This window comes from Pieris napi, chromosome 21 (genome assembly GCF_905475465.1).
Source record: "Pieris napi chromosome 21, ilPieNapi1.2, whole genome shotgun sequence".
NCBI lineage: Eukaryota > Metazoa > Arthropoda > Insecta > Lepidoptera > Pieridae > Pieris > Pieris napi.
Window position 1 is genome coordinate 2,318,903 of NC_062254.1, and position 21,282 is coordinate 2,340,184.

Below are 21,282 nucleotides of genomic sequence, written 5' to 3' on the forward strand. Positions count from 1 at the left end.
ATAAATGCACAGCCAAGGATCAAACCTACGACCTTAGGGATGAGAGTCATCACTGCTTCACATTCACTAACTAGTGTTGCCTGCACTCAGGAGTAATGTAGTTTTTTTCAGTACTTCCAGATATAACTGTCTACAAACAAACACACTAACTTTAGCACTTCCTAAGCTTAACTAACATGGTTATAACATAACCTGTTTATTACTGAAGCAAAGTTCCTACAAAGCCACAAGGGCTTTAAGCTCCGATCTCGGAAACTTTCAAGTGTAAGCACTAAACCAATATCCGGTAACTTCGTCTTGTGCATTAGAATCTTAACTCGATTAATGCACTGATAAGGGTTCATCAATCACTGATTGTTAATGGCTAGTCTATACTAATATTATAAAGAGGAAAGATTTGTATGTAAGTATGTTCGTAACGAATTTGCTCAAAACGTACTGGACCTATTTTAAAAATTCTTTCACCATTTGAATGCTACATTATCACTGATTAATATAGGTTATTTAAATTGCAAGAAAAAATTAAGGATCCCTACTTAAACTACAATAATGTTACCCAAGGTGTAAAAAATGCCTATAAAATATCTTTCATCGCATGCGCTGCGACAACTATTGATGATAGAACAACAAAACGTTCCACAATATTAATGAACAATATCTACAAAAATGTTTGAAAAATAAATGGCCAATAGTATCAAATATATGATGATTAAGCGAAGAAGAAATCTGAAAGAAAACAGTGTTTTCACCACGGTATTGCCATCGAACATATTAAGATTTCTTAACTAACCATAAAAATAAGGGCATACTCTTGTCTGAAAGGCCGACAATGCTTTAATATGTACATGGGCTACGGCAGCTGCCTTTTATGCCTGCTCTTTAGACTCTTTTGCCCTTAATCATATAAAAAAAACACTTGAAATATCCACCAATATATTTGCACTTGTAAACATTTCCAAACGTTAAAAGAAATAATAACTAAAATCTGCGCTAACTTTAAATTAATATTCATATGAAGGAATTGTAGTGAAACTGTCATCAAAGCGTTGCTTTTCCACTCACAAAACAAGAATGGGTCTTTGCTTTGTGATATGCAAACTTGAAGGGAACGGTAATTTTAACTTGACCATTTTAAGGCACAAACTTTGAGCGGCGGATTTTAAAATATACTGATACCATAAATTGCTGAAAGTTAATGCATATATATTTTTAATAATCTATATGGTGCAAACAAAGGTCAATATATGAGTCAAAACTACGGATCAGATTAGTCAATGCGTCTACATACGAACAGGCAGTTAATGAAATTCAAAACATGCCTTTTGTGTTTTATTCTTTTTCAGTCCTATTCTTGGTTATTTCAAATTTGACAATCCGAGTTTTTGTTATATGTTTGTAGATATAAAATAGAAATGTGTAACCTTTCTTATTATATCAATCGATTTCTGACATAGAGCCTTTATTTAATGTTAAGCATTTCTTATTATTTCTCTGTTTTGTGCATGATGCATCTTGTAGCCACATGTTATGTCCAGCCCCAAACGATTGTCTAATTCACTCACATCGCACTGGGACCCAGTGCACATGTCTTTGTTAGACGTTTCCTGCTAAAACACTGCTAACTGTTAAATAAATGTGAATCAAGTACAGCATTCGTTACCATGGTTACAATTCTTTATATAGAAATAAAGTAACCATAGCAACGCGGTGCTTACTTTAGTCCACGTTTAATAAGGCCGATAGTCTCCCGTCCCTTGAACCGTAAACCGTGACGTACTTGATGTGCTGTCCTTTTGATTTCACTGCGCTTTGTATCAAATCTCCTACCTCATTAGCACTTCCGAGTTCCGACTATGACATAACGCGTTTACATAAATTACACCAATGTGAGCTAGAAAGACATTGTACTAAATAAGTTACACGTTCTTACACAGCATAAAATTTATCATGTAAGTTATACGGCTAATGAAAATATAGTAAAGATGCCGACATGGCTTAGATAAAAACCAACGGTATGTAAGAAAAGAATATTGCTTGACTGTCAATATGGCATAAAGCAAAACAGAGTGGAATAGCAAACACTTGGAAACTGTTCTGGTCACTGGGTGAATATATAAAAAAAGGAAAAGAGAAAAGTTTACAATATGTGTATTTTGCCAGATTTGTTATACGGGTGTCAGACCTGTTGAAAGAACAACTTGAAAATTGATTAGACTTTGTCAAAACAATATGGAAAGAAATACAACAGGAGTAGAAAGGAGAGAGAAAAAAAGACGCGATATTAAAATTCTAGCAAAATTTAAAAACGCATACACCATATACCGAAAACGATGAGAGAAGGAGATGGATGGGTCAAGTAATGAGAGAAAAGAAGCAAAAATAGAACAGAATGGTAACGGAGTGGTACTCACAAGTTTGGACACGGCAGGCAGATAAGAAGATGGGAAGATGATATAAAAAAGGTAGCGGGTGCAATGTGGATTAACCGCTAGAGAACTCCAAATCTATCATATCTATAATTAAAGATATTAAATATAGAAGGGCCTAATTATTGTCTGTAAAAAAGTATTTATTATAGATCTCAAAACCCATAAAGGGCTGTAGCCATTGGATTACTATTATACAGTTAAAACGCAAGTGCCGTAGGAAACCTTTGACAAAAATGAAACCAAGCTTTCTTTTCCATCAGCGAAAAGTATTTGTTATTTAAACTCATGACCGTTGCTAATCCCAGATGAATATCATATTATATCACCACAATCAATTATGGCGATAGCCGTATCGGATAATAGATGGCGCCACTTTGTATTGTTACAAAAAGGCCTTATGTAAGTTAATTTGGATTTGATGGATTTGACACAACTACTGTTATTGAATATGCTCATTCTCAAAATGTCACCATAATTTTTATGAATTTTTCCCTTTTTTACATGATTGAACCTTTTAGTAAATATTATATATTCCATATTTGGCTATTTTGTTAGTATAATTATTTTTTGTTTATACATAATTTTGCTAACTGTAGGATTATGAAATACATAAATAAATATATTTTTATGTAAAAGTGAGAAAAAGTGTCTTTTTGCATTACTATTTATATATATTGTTTATGTAATTATTAAAATATTTGTTAGTCCCACTAATAAATTGTAAAAAATATAGAAATAATATTCATTCATCTGTATATTAAGACCTAAGTTAAACCTATCTAGACTCAAATAGGTTTTGATGACGCCAATTGAACGATTTACCAATCTACCATATATGGTTGGAGATTTGAAAGGTCTAACACAACTGAATTTGATTTTAAAGACGCGTTCTTGATGTTAAGCTGGGCATTTTTCAAATTTAAAATAACCATACAAAAATCTATGTCATCAATTACACGTCGAAATTTATACATACACTATGTTACATCAGCACTATTTACTTCTGGTACGTAATAGAAGTATAATTTGCGTCACATAGATGACATGACTGTCAGAAATTGTCATATTGCAATGGAGGAAGTTAAAAATGTAAATTTATCGACAATTTCATTTGAGAATTACAATCGGTCGTTATCTTTAAAAGCAAGATGCCATTGCATTTTGATCATTTCTAGTCAAAAAATGTAATGTCAATATTTTTGTAGAAGACTAGTCATTATTCCGATAACTTGTACTAGTCAAGCGTTCTGAGCATTACCAACAAACAAAACTTCTCTTCTTGGTATACGAGACAAATAGATAGAGAGAAATCGTTAAGCATGGTTGCTTAAAAGAAGAACGTCGAGTTGAAATGGTGGTTGAATGGTGTAAATATTTATATATTAAAAGCTGACCCGGCAAACGACGTTTTGCCATGTATATTATTTCTAGGAAACATTTTTTTAGTTCAATAAAATAAAAATTTAGAGTGACCACCCTTAACATTTAGGGGGATGAAAAATAGATCTTGTCCAATTCTCAGACATACCCAATATGCACACAAAATTTCATGAGAATCGGTCAAGCCGTTTCGGAGTTTAACTACAAACACCGCAACACGAGAATTTTATATATTAGATATAGTACAATGTGCACTTCGAGATAAGAGCGTACCAAGTTATAAAAGTCCATCAACACACTTGCGAGTCTCACTGATGTATTTCCGAACAATTCGAATAAAGTCCTTACAGTAAAAGCGTGCCAATTAATGGGCCGGCAACGCATTTGGAAGCCTTATGGCAGTGTGTGTCCATTGGCGGCGGTATCATCTAACAATAGGTGAGCCTCCTGTTCTATCAAAAATTTACGAATCTATAAAAAAAAGTTTGTGTGAATTCAGTATCTAAATTGACAAAAACGGAAAATGTTTATAAGAAAATTATGATTTCATAAGATCTTCGTTAGTATAAATTTAAATAAATGAAAGCGTCATAGTTTATCACGGAAATGTCGAAGCCATTCAATAGGACAAGATTGAATTGCAATATCAAATGGTTTACTAATATTACTTGTAATTATATCTGTAGGATATTAATCATCCGAAGCTTAACATTATTGTATGCAGATAAATTATGATGAACTGTACAATAGTGCATAGTTTTATTGTCTCTATAGGACGGCAACTTATATCTGGGTTTCGTATCTACTGTAGAGTCTGATCACCAATTTCTGTACAATTTTGTGTACAAGGTAGTCCAAAGTCCATCTCTTTTCGATATCGACGCAATCTTTTGTCTGCTATACCAAGATCTGCCTCTCTCGTTGCTGCTACGCATTGTTTGAACTAAATACTAACGAGTACTAATTTGGAGCTACGTAAAGGTTGATTCAACTTGGCCAAGAGGTAACATTAGAAAAGAATGGAAGCAGCTGGAAGAGCCTTAAATGACAGGACACGTTTTTTACCAAAACCGGCACATCTGATTCAGATTAAGTTAGGTTATGTAACTTAAACAAATGGGTGTCAGCAGGCTTAATAATAATAAAGGTTCATTCCGATTGACGATCTGATAGACATTTATTATTGTTTCTACTCAAATCTTAGTTTCCAATTAGTGTCTCTAAAATTGTCACTGACCTAATAAAAAACAACAAGTTAAGTTGATTTTTTTCTATTAAAATTCCTTTTCATTATAATAGAGACTTAAAACATAATGTGTGGACTCGATTTTTGTCAAGCACCAAAAGATCTTTAACCACAACGATATAGCCAGAGAAACATGGGAGATTACGGGAATTCAAACCACTATTGATGTGTATTGATCCAAACGAAAAGCACTTCACAATCCCCCCTAAGTACCTGTCAATCTGTTAACTCAATTGGGGCTGACTTGAAACTAGAAAAAGAATAATTGAGTATCGGACTTTTCTCAAACCTTTGTTAGACCCTTAACTTACCAACGGGGCCTGGGGTAGACAGATTTCAACGTTATGTTTATTATCTTATTACTGCCTCCGTCACTTCGTAGTTACAAGGCTTACTAAGTGCGATGATAAGAATTATACACACATTATACTTTAATGATACATTGCCTGCTTTTGTTTTTTCATAATTTAAAGATACTATTTATATCTTATTCATCGGAAGTGGACGTGCAAACGATAATCTATGACCGTCAATCTTGCACTACTATACAAGTAAACTATGTATTTATACTGTAAGCTAAAAAAAAGGGTGCGTGTACTTATGTACGCGCGTACGAAGTTATACTTCTTTGGCATTATTAAAAATAGTTTTTGATTGCATGCAGATAATTAATTACAATTAAATAATCAAAGACTGGAAAAGGAGTCATTATAGTCAATAAAGTTCAGTTTACATTTGAAAAATTAAATAAATAAATATTTATTCTTTTACATTAAGTGTAACATAAATTCTATTATTATTCGAATTTTCAACTGGCAACTTCATTCTGTTAATTTTGTGTCACGGTGCACGCGCATCGTTAAATTTCACTCTCATCAATTTTTCATAACGCGCCTAAAGAAGTAGGTATAACTTCAAAAATAAAATAAACTTAAAATAATATGATTTTACTCTTTAACCACTCACGTACAACAATAGAATATACGCGAAATAATGAAATGTCAATTGCTATGTAATGAATGAATGCAATGTAACAATTGAAGAGAGTGCCTTCGTCTGGCTATACTCTCGGGGCGTAACTCCGACGATTTAGGAAATCGCCACTCTTATAACACTAAGAAATCCTGAGTCAGCAAAATGTAGAGCCTTCGCTCGTACACAACTATTATTATTTAAACATTGCATAAAATACCATAGTAATATACATATTTCCGTAATACTAGTTAAATTATCTATAAACTCCGCTAAAACCTCTGTTTATTCATTATTTGTAACACTAGCTGACCCAGCAAACGTCGTTTTTGTATATTATTTCTAGAAAACAATTTTTTAGTTCAATAGAAATAAGTACCTACTATAATAAAAAATAGGGGTTGATCATAGAGGGGTGAAAATTAAGGGTTGTATGTATATTTGATATCTGTATCTTTAAAAAAATAAAAACAAGTCTCGTCAAAAAAATAAAAATTTAGGGGTGAGACCACCCTTAATAATTAGGGGCATGAAAAATAGATGTCCGATTCTCAGACTTACTGAATACGCATAAAAAGTTTCATAAGAATCGGTCGAGCTGTTTCGGAGGAGTATGGGAACGAACATTGTGACGCGAGAATTTTATATATTAGATTAATATTATAGAAACAGTCTAACTCTTACTAAAGAACTCTTGTTGTCAAATTGTGAATTCTCGGCTGTAAGCTGATTTAATTAAATTAACTCTATTCAGACTTTTCATTTATAAAAGTTATTATTCGTTTTGTTCAAATGGAATTTGTTCACGACGTAATTGACTTATCCGCAAGTCGTATTCATAGAAAGGTGTAGGATATCAGTTAAAAGCTAGCATTACTTAGTTTTCCCTATAGCAATAATGTGACGTGCGCTTTAAGTCTTCATCCCCATGATTACATGGTACTGAATGGCAGCTGTCAGTTAGATGTGGGCGTAATAGAATACTAGGAGGGGAATGTGTTGAACTTAACTTTAAAAACGTATTATTTTGCGTGCGTATTTTTGAAGTTATACTTCTTTAGGCGCGTTATGAAAAATTGATGAGAGTGAAATTTTACGAAGCGCGCACCGTGACACAAAATTAACAGAATGAAGTTGTCCACGGAAGATGCTACGGCATTGGACATAATTTAAAAACAACATTCGAATAATAATAGAATTTTTGTTACACTTAATGTAAGAGAATAATAATAAATATTTATTTATTTAAGCTTTCAAATGTAAACTGAACTTTATTGAATATAATGACTCCTTTTCCAGTCTTTGATTATTTAATTGTAATTAATTATTTGCGTTCAATCAAAAACTATTTTTAATAATGTTAAAGAAGTACATATAACTTCTTACGCGCGTACATAAGTACACGCACTCTTTTTTTTATTGGTTAATATGTTATATATAAACTACATGTACAGAAATCACCAAACTACTAAGGGGTTATGTCTGAAGGGCTACACTAAAATACAAAAAAACGAAACGAAAACATTACAAACATACAGAGAAAAAAATTAAATTAATGTGGTGTATGAGATTTTGTTAAGAATTTACACATGGTTTTTTTTTAATAATTGTACATACACGTGTTTAGGTGTACAGGTGTAGGCCCAAATTATGTTTACTCCAATTTAAAAATATATAATTAAAAACAATGTTATTGCCTTTTAAAAATGTAATATCGACCGAATCAATTTTTTTTTCTGAAAGAATGTGTAAAATCAATACTTTTATAAAATGTGTTGCTACGTGTATATTATACATAATTTTTTTATCTAAAGATATACATGAGTTTTTATAGTTTTAAACTTTAGCTAAATCTACTAAAGGAATCTTCATAAACAGTAAATAGTGATAAAAGCCAACAGTAATTGTCACAACTACAACGTGAAAATAACTAGATTCAAGAAGAAATGGGAACAATATTTTGCTGAACCCATAACTTAACACTTCAGGTACATTGCAAGTTAAAATATTCAACTTAATAGTCGTTAGAAAATCAGTATCTCGCTAATTTAGTTCATCAGTCTTTATTAAAGAGATAATCACTCAAGCGCCTGAGCTTGTGTAAGCTTACAAAGCTCTTTGTAAAAATCGATACAGTATAATTTACTATAGCTGAATAATTTATAATGGATGAAGGATGATTTACTAGGATAAAGTTTTATCGAAAAATATTTGAAAGTAAATGATACTTTTTTATAATACTTTTTCCTCTCTTCTCCGTATGAGCTTATATCAGTTAAGGCAATTGTGGACAGGCCGAACTCAAACACACGTTGTGCGTGTTTAGGGAATGACTTTGTGGGTAGCTCATGTCTGTTGAACGGCCACGTGATCTTTTGCCTTCTGTGTTACCACGATCAGTTTTTCCAAGTTCTCCTTGCCTCTGCGCATATGGCCAAAATATGATAAAACTCGTTATCGGCATATGGTACACAGTCCGTATGCGGAGTTGGGTTTAAGAATGACAAAAGAATGAGAATGACACAGTTAAACAACTGTATGAGTACAGCCGTATTAGAGTAGGTACATCAGATAATAAAGCTTAGAACTAGAATTTTATAGTATACTATACTGACCCGGCCAACGTTGTTTTGCCATGTATATTATATTTTCTAGGAAACATTTTTTTTTTATTTAAAAAATAGCTATCTACTATCATAAAAAATAGGGGTTGATCGTAGAGGGGTCAAAATTAGGGGTGTATATAATATATGTATTTGTATCATTTAAAAAAAAACCATTTTTTTTATAAATAATAAAATTTTGGGGTGGACACTTAGGGGTTTGATAGATAGTAGCCGATTCTCAGACTTACTGAATATGCATAAAAAAATTCATAAGAATCGGTCGAGCCGTTTCGGAGGAGTATGGGAACGAACATTGTGACACGAGAATTTTATATATTAGATAATTCTTCCTATAATAAGTATTACGCAATTCAAGGATAAAATACGAAATCGTGAATCAAGTATAAGTTATTCAAATGGTTTCTTGTAATGAATTGAGAATAGTCGTATTATTAATCCGAGTGTTACCTACTACAATCTCTCTCCATAAACAGATAAATCCGGACTTCTTATGGAAAGTGTATAGGGCTTTTAGGGCTGGCAACTAAATATTGTAGATATTCGATATGACGCATAGTGTTATCGCGTTAGGTAAGTTATGTTTAATAATAATAATTCATTGACATACCTGACATTTAAAATAATATAGCGCTTTTCATGAAGTTTAAGGTTTTAATCAGTTTTTAAGTAATATACTACTATACTGTTTTGTCTATATTTGTGTCTTGATTTTGTGGTTTTCACTTCTACGTCTGAATTTATAAGAAAAATATTTTATAATTTATATTTTCTAACAGTATATGTGTGATATTTCTAATATATGTCTCATTTGTTGGCATGCATGTTGTTTACGTTAGTTTATATGATGTTATAACAAATAGTTGAAAATAACAATTTCAAATCGGCTTCTAATCGATATTGATTATTTATTAATATAGGTAACACAATGTACACTTATGAACGTCAAAAACTAAATATATATTAAATGCTTCTAATTTTACATTCACTGCCAGTTCTCAAATCAAGGGCGTAGAAGGGAATATATCCAACTAAAATAAAATATAATAAAAACAATCTCCAACTAAAATAAAATATATTGAAACCAAAGATTCGTCCTCTATCAGAAGGAGGCATGGTGTAATAGGAATACGCACTTACATTCTCGTGGGAACAACACGCAAATACATAGTCGAAATAACTAACATGCTCATTACCAAGAAACCAATTTATAACATTACAAATAATTTATTAATATTTTACAGTATTCTATATTTTCATGTGCCAACCCTAGCTTTTATTCAAAATCGCTTTTGCAATTTTAAACTATAAAGCCAGTCATATAAAATTTATTACACCTGCAAATCAAATGGTCACAGAAAATTAATGAATAGTTATTGTGCATTGTGATTAAACGTTATTGATATTAAGTGATATCGGTATTTCGTATAGATATAGGGCTTTGTAAGAATAAAGTACTAATTTCTACCAACGTCAGGAGAGTTACGCGTGTTGTCGGTCTTTAAGTTGGTATAAAACAATATTTAAATAAGCTGGAGCTTATTCTAACGCTCAATCTTTACTGGAGTAAAGATGTTTTATATATTAAAATGTATTTATAAATGACGATGTAAGAATAAAATGCTAATTGCTACCAACACCAGGTAGCAAGTGTGTTCCCGGCCTTTAAGTTGGTATAAAACAATATTAGAATAAGCTCTGCATACAATATTACACAATAAAGCATTATATTATAGATGAAACAATATCCGCCCTTAATATCCCGATACCTTAGCACAGTGACGTTTCTATAATGTTAATATTTAACCAACCGTTTACTTGATAAGCTATCATGTCTAAATATTGCTTCACTTGAAAGTTTTGAAACGGGTGGCCTAAATTGAATACATGTCGTTCATTGATTTATATGAAATTCCGTAATAGTATATAATATATTGTTATATCTTTTGTATATATGTAAGAAAAACTACAATGTTTTAAAATTAAAAAGTTTATGAAATAAAAATTCATCATAAGACTCTTTGTTCTTTTTTAAATTGTATTCGTTAAGAGAGAGCAGTGTTGGCGTAGTTGCTTTAACGTGTGACTTCTATCCCTGAGGTCGTAGGTTCGATCTCCAGCTGTGCACCAATGGACTTTCTTTCCGTGTGCGCATTTAACATTCCCTCGAACGGTGCAGGAAATCGTGAGGAAACTGGCTTGCCTTAGTCGACGGCATGTGTCAGGAGGCTGATCACCTACTTGCCTATTGAAATTGAAACAGGTACCGAAATTTGAGGCCCAGACCTAAAAAGGTTGATTTATTTTATGCATTGCGAGAAAAATAACTATAAACTAAACCATTGAATGTAAAATGTTACTCTCACTTTTAATTAAGCTTAGTATAATTGATTTTTAAAGTAATTAACGCGTATAAATCAGAGAGTTACCCATTGCCAATGACAAAAATATCTAATACAATTTCTAATATGCTCCAGTTATAGGCTGGAGAAGTAAGCCTAATGGCTTCAGCGTGCGACTCTCATCTAAAGGTCGTAGCTTCTATCCCCGGCTGTGTATCAATGGACTGTTTATGTGCGCAAATGATTAATAAACACATACTTGAGGAAATCTTGAAGCACAGACCTAATAAGTTTGTAGCGTCATTGGTTTTTTTTTTGAGCTATAACCTAATACTTAAGACTTCACAAGAAAAGTCGACTGCGATGAGCAGTTTCCTCAACACTAACAACAATTCTTTGGTTATTAGACGAATATTTTATGACATACTCGTACTATTTCTGGACCCATCAAGGGTCTGTATTAACTTCTGAGATAGATTTAAATCATTATTTATTCCAAACACAATTATATTTTTCATACCATTAAAGCCTGAAAGAGATTGCTTATTTGCCTGATTTGTAGTGTAATGCAACAAATCTAATATATAAAATTTTCGTGTCGCGGTGTTTGTAGTTAAACTCCTCCGAAACGGTTTGACAGATGCTCATGAAATTTTGTGTGCATATTGGGTATGTCTGAGAATCGGACAACATTTTTCATCCCCCTAAATGTTAAGGGTTGTCCACCCCTAACATTTAAATTTAAAATATATTGACATAAGACACATATAGCCCTTTCTAATATTGTGATAAATAACTTTATTTACTTATTTTGCACCGCTAACTTAAATTAAATTAGAAAATATATAGCCAAAGGTGCAATACGTTAAATATACAAAGATTTAATTTAAAACTTAGGAAAGAAATTTAACTAAGTATATGTAATTCGGGTGTGTTGTGTGATGGTGTGTATGTGTATGATGCAGGTTATTAAGCGCCGTGGAATTTTTTTAACGTTCCTTTTAATCAAATTATTCTATTTGATATAATTTAGTTTCAGTCAACAAAAGAGAAACAAATTATAACGACCTTGATAATGAAACGAGTCAAATCAAAAATGAAAGTGTTTCAATCTGTTTTCACTTTTGTTACGTGGATGACTTAATTCTAACAAAATTTAGATTCTATCTGCCTGAATGAAGCCGAAACGGCACTTTCAACAAAACATTGCACTTCTAAGACTAATAACTTCATATTTCATTTGTTTATTTCAATGTTATAATCATAATTATATGGTTATATCTATATAGGCCAATACTTTGATGCGTTGTCAATTGGTATTTGTGGACCAATTCAAGAGGGGCCGTCGAAAAAAGAGCGTACCGATTCTTTATCCTTGGGATTGATTTGCTCCAGTTCAAACAATTTATGTGACTAAAAACTTAGTGAGAACAAAGAGTCTCGGAGAGTTTCTTGCCAGTTCTTCTTGCCCGCTCTACGCCCTACGCTGGTAGTAAATGTAAATTTTGAATCAATTTAGCATCTTTTCTGTTAACGTTTATAAGTGTACTTGTTTACCTATATGAATAAAGTTATTTTTAGTTTAAAAAGCCGGCAACGCACTTGCCAGCCCTCTGGTAATGTGAGTCATGGGTGGCGAATGGCGATATCACTTTAGGTGAGCTTCCTGTATGTTCTATAAAAATCACCAATTGGCTTTATGTGCTTCAGACACGACAGTCGAGATAGCGCTAAGTAGGTATGACAAAATAAGGGAAAAATCAAAAGTCAAAGATTATTTATTCATGTAGGTAACACAATGTATGAACGTCAAAAAAGAAATATACATTAAATGCTTCTAATTTTATATTTACTGCCAGTTCTCAAATCAAGGGCGTAGAACGGACGAGAAGAACTGGCAATAAACTCTCCGCCACTCCATTTTTTTTAATGGATTCTGACATATGTCAAAAGACACGCAGTTATCCTTAAGATGTGTCTTCAACTAGCAAGTGTATCTCTGAATTAATTAAAAACAGAGCTTCAATGGTCTTATTCGTATATGATTAAGGGGGAATGACACAGTATCTTAAGTCAAATATAACGTAAGATTCCGCAAACTATTTAGAAATATATTACACATGCAGCTTGCACAACGCAACACGTTTGAGTCATTTTAAAGTATATTAGCGAGTTGATTTAATTACTCATTAAAGGGCAATTCTTTTGACCTTTATCACAATATAAATTTACAATCTGCCAGTCTAGGGTAGAAACGGCTGGATTTTTTAATAAATATTATAGCCTATTACAGAGACTAAGTAACCAGTCTCAAAGCATTGGAATAAAAAAATATGGAATGTAATTTTTGCATTTCTTGTTTGAAATAAATATGTTTGTTAGAGTACATGTTGTTTTTTGTTTTCGTTAGAACAAGGAGCAAACGGGCAGAAGTCTCTACTAATGGCCCAATGTTAGAGGGCTCGCGTCGCGTAGCCGGCCTTTTAAGAATTGGTACTCTCTTTTCTTGAAGAACCCTAAGTCGAATTGGTTCGGAAATATTTCTGTGGGCAGCTGGTGCAACATAGTGATGGTGTACTTCAAAAATGGCCTTAAAACGCTCAGTGTGGAACAACGGACGTCGAGGTGATACGGGCTTCGTAAAAGATTCGCTTTGTATGCGTAATTCATATGTTCAAAAACTGATTATGTATGTATATATATCATAAATACCTAAAATAAACTGAACTAACTGAGAACTTGAATATAAAGTACTCCACCTCCTTCTCAGTTTAATCTATCTTTATAACAACAAAGAAATAATATGCCTCATACAATGAAGAGACAGAATTCGGACCATTGATTTTGGACCTAGATTCATTGTTGGTGAAAACAATTATTGTACAATAACCTTGTACATTGGGTCATTCTTGAAATTAAATTATGACGTAATAAAAACATAATGCAATTAGCTCGTTTCTCAATTGTGACAAGTTTAATTTGCGAGTATGAAATTATCGTTTATCCATAAACGTAACCACTGAGGTGGATAATTAAATTTTAAACTCAGTCGTTCACTAAATCCATATCGCCTAAGATTCAGGAACTAAATATTGGGTACAAAAAATATAATGATTTTAAAGCAAATGACTTTCACCAGTATAGTACTCGAAACAGAACTAATCAAAGCGGTCGTACCAACCAGGCTCCAAAAGATTAACCACTCCTTATTTATCGTATATTAGTTTTTACAACAAACACCCAACAATTCTTGAAAGGCCGGCAACGCACTCGCGAGCCCTCTGGCATTGAGAGTGTCCATGGGCGGCGGTATCACTTAACGTCAAGTGAGCCTCCTGCCCGTTTGCCCCCTGTTCTATAAAAAAACCCAAGCGAAATTAGAGAATAACTGAATAAATTCAAAACTCTAGTTAAACATACATTAATAAATAAAGCTTTTTATAAATTTGACGATGATTTAAATTTGAATCCTTGGGAACGATTTGCTCCAGTTCAAACAAATTGTACGACTTAAAACTAGGCGATTAAAAAGAGTGGCGGAGAGTTTCTTGCCAGTTCTTCTTGCCCGCTGTACGCCCTTGACTTGGGAACTGGTAGTAAATGTAAATTTAGAATCACTGTAAACTCTTTTCTGTTGATATTATCTAAGTGTACTTGGTTACCTAAATGAATAAAGTTATTTTGAGTTTACTAAATTTGTTTTATATGTCCAGTGACCATACAACCCTAAAGGGCCGTTTCTTTGGCCATTTATTTTTGACAAGTTATAATCAAGCTTGAGTTTAACAGATGCGGGTTTTCTCACGATATTTGCGTCCACTGTAGGTGCAAGAACTGCCAAGATAATGCACTTTCCGCGCACCACCTATGTTGAACCAGCTGCCCACTGAAGTATTCCCGAACTAATTCTACTTGGGAGTCTTTCAAGATAAGAGCGTACCAACTCCTAACAAGCCGGCAATGCACTTTCTGGCAGTGTGAGTACCCATGGGCAGTCGTATCACTTAACGTCATATGAGCCTTTAGCCTGTTTGGTTCCTGTACTAAAAAACACATACATACACATAAATATACATATAGGATAATACACTAGACCACATAATCATATCTAAAAAATCACATTCTTTGGCTACCGATATTTACGTATTTGACGCATCTAAACTCTTTGGTAAGGCGATAATGACGAAATTGTATGCACAAAACATTGCCCTTGCGACCTCCTTTGCAGGTCGGAAGGTGCTAATCAAGTTACCCAGAACATAATTGGAGGGAAGCGAAAACAATGCACACAATTAACGGTTTCACGGTTCTAATAATTAAGGTCAAAATCGAACCCTGATCCAAATTGGAACCCGTGAGAAATCAACCCCAAAGGTTGATGAAAGTAGTGTTAAAAGTTTGAAGGCTTTTGCACTTACTGTGGCATGAGAGGTTGCGTGGTGAAATGCAAAGTTCAGTGAAGTAATGGTATGGGTTTTCGTGATTAGGTTTATTGAAGTGAAACTTCTTTATGAGGGTAAAATTTATGAAATATTAGTATTTTATATTTTATACAAAATAATGTATTGAAATCTCAAATGACGAATTGTATTAAAATGCCACGTGTTTTTATAATCGAATAAATAAAATACAAATAAAAAATGTACAATTTGTAGGTATTAATTTTCGACACTTTTAATATTTTAATGACAATTAAATTCATTTTATTCGTAATATATCTTCCTTTTTCCCTCCCTCTAAGTCTCGGAAATCTGAAGTTTTAGATTTGTATAAATATAAAGAAGACTTAAAGATTAGTTTGCCATAGCAGTTTCACTTCTGACGTGTACTTTGTACGCATGCACTTTTTTTAAATATTATATATGAAGAAGTATAAATATATAACGTAACATATGTTCCAATTAAGTAACAAAGACACTAAAATTAATGTATATTTAGTAAACAGTGTTAAAAAAAATCTTGCCTTTATCACTTACTATGAACGTACTGTTTCGTGATATTGTAATGTAAATAAAGTTATTATTATTACTATTTACTACAGGATTCTATTTTAGCATATTTTTTGTTATTTTATTGGTTGAATATATGTCTATTAACACATCTTTTCATATATTTATTGTACCGCAAGATCAGACTGCTTGTGAAATGTGGTGCTGGCGGATGTTAAGAATACCGTGGACCGCTAAACCCACCAATGCATCTGTCCTTACCCGATTCCATATTAAAAATTGTTCAACTAAATTCCGACAGCGCGTAGTTTGGTCAAACAACCAATAGTCGCAAGCTCCTTGTGATTGGCATAAGATCGCGCAGTCATTCGCCGACTACACAGATATTAGTTACCGACCTAGAGATAGACAGAATGATTTAAATTTATTTCATTCAACACTCACTAAGTGGCTACTTAGTGAGTGTTTAGCTGATCATATTATATGTAATATTATAAAATATATGCAGCAGCATTGAAGCATTTGTGCAATTTCAAGTCATCAAATTGATAATTAATCGAACGTTAAACGCACTAACCTTGGTTTATCGCAAGTGCAAAATCGATTAAAAAATAAGAGGCTGTTACGCAACTTATATCTTTTGTATTATAAAGGTTAAATCTAAATTGTGAAGGTGAATTTGAAGAAGGAATCTAACTTAAATTAACGACTTTTAAGACTCATAATTAGGGTTTAATTGTCGAATTATGACGGGAGTCAAAATGCAAATTTTTGATATGGAACTCACTTAGCTGTCTCGATTCTGAGGATGAGTGTCAAATGGTCAAATAAACGGATGCAATCCGAGGCCAAGACCCATTTAGGGTTGTCACTGGAGTATTATCATTGATTAGATTTAAGATATAAAATATAGTTTTTCTTATGTTACAAGAGGCAAATCGGCAGGAGGCTCACGTAGTAAGTAATACCGCTGCCCATGGACACTCACACTGCCTTATAAGAATTGGTACGCTCTTTTCTTTGGTATTAATCATTTTACGCATTCAGTAACAAGAGATCATTAATAGTTTGAAATTGTCTATATTCTGTATTATTGACCGCGCAAAATGTAATTTCTTCATCTATAACACCTCTGACATTATGTTATTAAATCATTTTTTGATGCCCAACAATTTTATTTATTAAGGCCGGAAGAAACTTAACACTTTCACCAATTATATACATTTCACCACTACATGGCAATCGAATCAATCAGCCGAAACTACACATATTATAACACTATGTAACTATATATAGAAGAAATAATTTTATTTATTTATAGTAAACATACCAAATGCTATGTACGAAACACGATTGGTAATGTATGTACGAAAATGAATTTTAAAATTTAGCTACCTTCTAGGGGAATATATGTAATAATTTTAATTTACTTATTATATTGCAATAATTTAAATGAAAAAAAGTAATTCTTTTTGTCTTCGTAAACAAACTTTAATGTAGTCATAAAAAAATAGCGGCGCTACAACCTTTGATCATTAATTTTATTTGAACCTGTTTTGTGATCATAGTTTAGGCAAAGAGATGACAATCCGGTTTCTTCATAATGTTTTTCTTGGGCGAGTGTTGTACACATAGAAAGAAAAGTCCTTTGGTGTTCAGCCGGGTCTCGAATCTATGACCAGGGATGAGGGTCGCATGCTCAAGCCACACTGCTCTTATTCATCAACTATTCGTGTATTTTCTTGCATTTTGGCAAGATCTTTTACGATAACATGTATACACCTAAACTTTTTCAGATATGACCTATTGGTGCAAAAATAGGTTTTTATTTATTTTTTGTGTTGTTTGTTTATTATAAACGTCTTACAATGTGTAAGATTTGGCTTTTAAGTGAAAAATACCTGTGTCAAGGTTCCCAGCTCTTCCATAAATACTTAATATGTACTCGATTCCAAAACAAAGTTTATATATATATATTTTTTAATAATTACAATCTTGATATTTTACATGTGCATGTGAGTGAATGAGTGAGTGTAATGTGTATGTGTGTGAAATTTACCGCGTGTGTCTGTGTTTTATATTCAAATTGAAAAGGAAAATTAAAAAGTAAAAAATGTATAGTACTAGAATACTCCTAATCGATTATAATTTCATGTGATGTCTAAAAACAAACTTCTAATAAATAAACTCAATTTAGAGTCAAGAGTCTTAGCAGTCAATATTGACATGTTATGAATGGCCACAAGGCCACACATATTTAAATATGCTTTTATGAACAACCATGAAATATATTTACACTATAATAGGTTTACACATTATATTGCTCTTGTGTGGACTTCACGAAATATACATATATGCGACAAGATATATTTCAATAGTCACATACCAAAGCGGATCCATAAAGACCGTAACGGTAACGGGATCGATTCCCGGTTGGAGCTCGAATTATTATCTCCACTGCCTCTGGTGTCTCATGGGTAGGTACTGTACGAATCGGAAGGCGAGTCAAATTTAACTGTTAGGTAGGTTCTTTCAATTCTATCTTTCGACGGACTTTTTAAGCATTGGCCTCAAGGGCTTAGTGATAAAGGACACGTTGTGCTCGTGTTTAAATAATATTTGGAAGTCACACATGTCAAGGCGTGTAATTACGATGAAACAAGTTGTCATACAAACGACACGTTTCTCAATGGTTCTATAATAAGCACAAGGCCTTCGATATTTGCTCGCACTTAAAATGCTAAGCTCTGATTACGTAATACATCAAATTAGGATCACATATAAATAATATAATAATTCAATGATGCTTGTTTTACGCATCATTGAAAGTTAAAAAATTGTTACGCTTTTAAACTAAAGCAGTTTTTTTGTTATGAATATATTATATAAAATACACTAGTAGATGTGTGTAATTTTAATTATATAGCGTGATAAATAAAGGTTTCTTTAGTAGCACCACTGATTTTTTTATTCATAAATTTTGGTAACATGACTTCAGTATCAAAGTTTACTTAACTTATTTGATTATTTGCTAAATTATTTGTGAAGGCAACATTAGTTTTTCATTCTATCTAGTTAAATTCCAATTTCGTGTTCCATTTCGATGACATAAAAAGGCAAATATTAGCCAAAGTTATCTTTGCATGTTTCGCGAACAATGCCAAAGGGATCCTTTGTCTATGACGATGAGAAGTCCTTGGTTCGTTGAGGCAAAAATGAACATTCTTCGAGATGTGAAACCCTCTTCTTCGTACTGTTTTTTGGTGCCTCGCTTTCATTAAAACTTTCAGAGTTCGTTATAAACTTATACTGTAATTATCATTATTATAATAATAATAATTTATTGCAAGAATATGGTACAAAAATGTGTAAGGTACAATCGTAAGTTCCCATATTCTGCCACATACAATAGCGCGCAAATTTGTCTCAAAGGAATTTTACATTTTACATTATTAGTCATATGAATTGGTCAGTTCTTATATTATGTATTTGTATCGTACATATCATATCATACGTTACTACATTTATATCAACTACAGTGTCTCACGCAAATAATCATTTATTGAATAATACATTTTTTCCAAAAGTAATACACAAGTCGATTTTTAAAGACTAGTCGGAAAATCTTTTAATTCTTTTGGTAAATTATTGTAAACCTTAATAGCCATACAAAAGATGTTTTTCCTAAACAGTTCCAGATTGATTTTTGGCACAGCCAATTTCTTCCCATATTTAATTTACTTTAAACATATATGTGGAAATAATTAAAAATATGTACCTCATAGACCTTAGAATATATATAGATATATAGATATATATATATATATATATATATATATATATATATATATATATATATATATATATATATATATTCAACTATAGTAATTACTATGTATTTAAAAAAATTGTAAAAAAAAAAGTCTAATTGTTATAATAAAACGTAAAATATTTAAATTATTATGGCCCCAAATGATATCGTTTCGGTGTTTTGAAAATTTAGAGTTACGCTAACGGTTTGCAATAGAACCATTGTTCTTGTTCATGACCTTTTCAATTAGGAACTTATTGCATGCCATTTTGAAAAAAACTTATTGTATTGTCGCTCAATGAATGGACAAAGTACTGCGACTTTTGCAAGAAATTCCGCAGTTTTTTTAGTAACTCCATGGTTTTAAGTTAAGGATTTTTTACGTATGTTTCATGAATATCTACTCGAATATTCCAATTTGGAATATTAATCCCTGAAATTTTTGATTAGCTTCAATAATTAGCGCATTTTGTAATAACATTTAATCAGGGCTTAAAATTGTCCAACTATATAACATTCCACTCAGTAACTTTTTCGTCTTTTTCTGACAAATTGTGTTGACGCTATGATGAAAAGAGACCGAGATCAATTTGTTCAAAAGTTAAACTACAAAGGTAATATTATGGTCCAACAATATTATGGAGCTTTTAAAGCTCTAAATATCATAAAAATATTTGAATAAAAATAATTCTAAAAAACACAAAAAATTCCTTAACTTACTATCACGAGGGAAAGCTAGTAAGCAAAACTGCGTTCTGAAGATTAGTTACATGATTTATTAAAAGTTAAATAACACCAGTTATTGTTACTTCCGTAAATAAAATTCGCTTCGGCCGTTACAATCGTGGTTAAACATGTGAACGCTATCATGACATAGGTATGCAGAGTTACGCTGATTTAGAGAAACATTAAATTTACATTTTTATCTTATAGCGAATTGACTTATCAAATCCGTCATATACGGTAAAGATACGGTTTTGTCAATCTATTATAATCTTAAACAAAATGTAGTCAGAAAAAATCTTATATAATTATTAATTATTAACTTATATACTTTTAGTTAGATATATTATGTAGCTACATCTAATCGAAGTATAATTTGTCAGTCAAAATTATCTGTTCAATTTATTACTGTAAAATTAATCGTGAGAATTAAATGATTTTGTTTTAATTGCTAACTTCTGACATATGTGTTAACTAAATCAGAAGCAGAACGAAATACAGTTATGAAATGAAAACTTAAATCCGATATCGAAGGTGTCAATCGAGGCCAAACTAAGCAGCAAAAAGCCTCGAGGTCTATCAAAGTTCAACAATTGCCCGTAAGTGAATCTCTCTAAACATTTTCAATAAAAAGGAATAAAATTGGCGAATTTTTTGTCCCCTGCTCTACTTTTTGGTTTATTGATTCGAACACATAACACTTTCGTTTGATGTTCCACGGTCGAGGTCGTTTCAATCTAAATGCAAATCTTTCTAAACCAGTCTTTCTTAGTTTAATGAGCACACCAGTATTTAGGTAATATATT

General features: G+C 32.2%; 1 protein-coding gene across 1 annotated transcript in view; it reads right to left on the reverse strand.

Annotated features, from left to right (window-relative positions):
- Nucleotides 1–21,282, reverse strand: part of LOC125060165 (uncharacterized protein DDB_G0287625) — a 169,437-nt gene that overhangs the window by 147,518 nt on the left and 637 nt on the right. The window lies entirely within an intron of this gene.